Raw genomic sequence first — 3772 nt, 5'->3', positions numbered from 1 at the left:
TTTACGTACTCATACAACATTTGCTATACATTTTTGTGTAGGTACATATATGTCTAGTGGCCCTGTGAGAGCAGAGGCGTGGTTATTTGTGGGGACTTATGTTAGCTGCATTTCCATATTATGATCCGCAGCCAGCAGAGTCTCCTTCAATGTTATTTATATATCTTCCTATCTAATTTGTATTCCGGACAGATGTTGTATTTTATTTCATCTTCCTAGTTGATGCTCATGCACTTATGACACCAGGTATTGGGGGCATTTATGAGTTGTTCGGTAGTGCAGTTGGAAAATATTATCATTTACTCTGTAAATTTTATTTCTGATTATTTAATTGAAGGAAAATTCTGATTTCAAAATACTAAAATGAATAATCAAGTTAATAAATTATTGTTGGCTTGCCTGACAACGGTGTTAGTCGTCATCACGACCATTAATGGATTTTAGTTCGTGACATTTACTATCTCAAATAGTTGCACTTTAAGTTAACATTTTTTTTCTCGATAAGCAGATAAAATGGAGTTGCAGAAAGTGCAACCAAAACAGACAAACAAACAAACAAAATGTGAAGTTTGGATCTAGCTACTTGCGTCGTAAGGCATTAGGGTATAACATAATTACAAATAAAATTTTACAAGACGGAATTAAGATTTATGTTGATGTTAAGTCGACCTTATATACCTAGGGCGGGGAAACTATAATCTCATTAGACTAAGACCCTAATAGGTGGGCAAGCGCCACATATTGCACATATGACCAGGATGAATTATATGAGTTGGTTTGTTCGATGTGAATAGGATACTAGGTGTAGATCACGTGAATTTGAGACGTGCCATTCACATTTTCTTTTAGTTTCCCTATGCCCAACTTATCAACTTATAGAGAAAGAAGTTTCTTAGTTTAAAGTGCAAAAAAGAAACTTGGAAAAACTGATGAAAAGTTAATAAAGAGCCATTTCTGATTTTATTATGCAAATCCTTAAAGGACATTATTATGCGGCTGAAATATAATCCATTTATAATTTTCTCTCTCACACAATAGGCATATTGCCTAATAGATATATTAGGGAAAAAAAATTTAATCAAACAAATAGATATGCCATTCGAAATTGGTCAAGAAAGTCAAATAATTAAAACCTTACTTTTAAATTAGCCAAGAAAGTAAAATAATTAAAATCCTGGCTTTTGAATTGGCAAAGAAAGTAAAATAATTAAAATCCTTGCTTTCTTCATCTCGCTATCAATAAGGATCAACTTCGGCTCTTTGTTTGCCAACAAAGCTAGGGGAAGCATGGACCCTTTCAATGGTAAATTATACTATATATACAAGGTTAAAAATATATAGTTAGTAATTAATTTAACCTGAACACGTTATTGAAATTCAAAGGAGGTCTAGGTTTTGAAATTTCACAACTAACTTAGATCGATATAAAGACTACAAGTTCTGAACATTTTCTCACCACTTTCTTTTACAACTTATTGCTATTCTACGGAGAAGAAAATATGGGTGTTAAGGGCAAGTTGATTGCTTCTTTAGAGATGAAGAGTGGAGGACACTCTGTTCAGAATATTTTTCACGTTAATACTCATCATATACCCAACATAAGCCCTAGTAAGATCAACCATTTTGAGATTCATGAAGGTCAAATCATAAAGATTGGTTTGATCGTTAGCTGGAATACAACGAGGGTAACACACATTTCCCCGCTCACTTTATACGCATCAATTTTCTATATTTAGGTGTATCTGATATTGATGATGTTTGGTTACCATAAATATATTCCGAATAAGATGTTTTGCATCACATAAAGAAAAATAGCTTCTTTAGGCGGAAGTCATTTCCTCTAGGGAAAGATATTACAACTATCTTAACTTTTAACTTTCTTCTACTTGCTCCAATTAACCTTTAGATGTTATTATTAGTTTTTAGCACTCTAGACGTTACTATTAGGATTTAGCACTCAAAATTTTATCAAATTAAATGACCTATAAATTTTTAATATTATTATTATTATTATCTTTAATGTATGCTTTCCGTAATATATCTTTCACTCACCAATCAAATATTAGAAAATATTTTCCAAATATTGTGCAGAACAAAACTTTTTTCATGAAAAATTGCTTCAGTCATACCAAACACATTATAATCAAATCTATAATTTTTTCGTGAATGTTTATATCTTTTATGAGGAATTGCACTATTGAACTAGGAGTAACATCTCTTTTATTTTGAATTTTAATGATTATAGATGGAAAAGAAAAGATTGTTAAGGAAGTGATTGAAGCCTTCGATCCTCAGAAGAAATCAGTCACTTGGAAAGTGATTGAAGGAGATTTGTTAGAGTTGTATAATTACTTCACTATTATCACATCCAGTGAAGATCAGTGGACTACATGGACATTTGTGTACGAGAAGAAAACTGAAGACACCCCTGAGCCCCTCGCTTTCATGGGTGTAGTCCTTGATTTGACCAAAGATATAGATGCCCACCTTCTCAAGAAATAAAAGATCTATATATATGTGTGTGCGCTCGTATGTGTGATGAATATTTGGCAAGATTGGCTAGTTCTAGCACCGTGTGAAATAAATAATGTGGTGTTTGGAGTTATGTATGTCAATCTCCTTCTACAGATATATTTTCAATAGTCAGTTATGTAAGATATTATGAATTTTCCTAAGTTTAATATTTTACCTATAATAACTACAAGATATCTTTATTAGTGTGCTACTCTCATTCTTTTTCAGCTCCTTTTTCTTTTGATTTCTCTAATGGAATTATGGTAATATGGGGATTAATATTTATCAGTGTTTTAAAAGGCATGAATTCAAACTAAAATCTTCGTTTAAGCTTGAGAGAAGAACAATAATAGATCCACAATCGCCTGCAACATTTATAGGAATTAAAGAGCTCCTTTCAAACTAAGTTCTCAATTATCTATACAAACATCATAAAAAGATTAGAATTGAAGAGCTGAAAACCACCTTCAAAGACTTTTAAAGAATAAAAGTTTTAAAAAAGTCTAAACTTATTGCCAAATTGCAGAACCAGAATACACCTAACAAAGTATGGAACTGCGCTATTTCTATAAGTAACAAAATGTATGAAGTCAGCCCGACAAAAAAGCAATAACTTAGCTAGCGTTTCGAGAGAACCTTGCCATTTTATTTCGTTCATAACTATCACTATAGAGCAAGGAGTAATGTATTCATACTAAAAATGTCAAGCCCCAAAACCCACTATCGGTCGTGATAGTTCCCAACGTCGTCGTTAGGCAAGCCAATGGCGAACTACCAACTTAATTATTTATTTTATTATTTGTGAAATCATAAATCTTATTAGATAGAAAAATCAATTGTCACGACCCTAAACCCGAACCCGATCATGATGGCGCCTCTCGTGAAGACAAGGCCAGCCGACACTTCCCATTTCAGTTTTAAGCAATCAAGCAATACGAATTTAAGTCTAAAACATGATAATTAATCCAAAAGTGAACAGTTAACAGTACGGTTGGGGAAGATAAACCCAACACAGCCCGATACCGGGGTGTCACTAGTCATGAGCATCTATTAATACACTACAAGTCTGAAATGCCTACTAAACTATTACAGAATAACTGATAAAGAGATAGAAATGAGATAAAGGGGGAGAAACACGAGACTGCGGACGCCAAGCAGCTACCTCATGGACTCCGAAGTCTGCCGGGAGCTCTCAGCTCGCGCTAGCAGGATCAGCAACGCCTGAATCTGCACACGGGATGCGGGGAGTAAAGTGAGT

The 3772-nt window shown here is 33.7% G+C and overlaps 1 pseudogene; it reads left to right on the top strand.

The window, feature by feature from the left end:
- Positions 1 to 1499: 1499 nt before the first annotated feature.
- Positions 1500 to 2511, top strand: LOC107802222 (kirola-like; annotated as a pseudogene).
- The last annotated feature ends 1261 nt before the right edge of the window (positions 2512 to 3772 follow it).

Source organism: Nicotiana tabacum, chromosome 10 (genome assembly GCF_000715075.1).
Source record: "Nicotiana tabacum cultivar K326 chromosome 10, ASM71507v2, whole genome shotgun sequence".
NCBI lineage: Eukaryota > Viridiplantae > Streptophyta > Magnoliopsida > Solanales > Solanaceae > Nicotiana > Nicotiana tabacum.
Note: the sequence above shows the minus strand (reverse complement) of the source record. Positions and strands in the feature narration are given on the sequence as shown.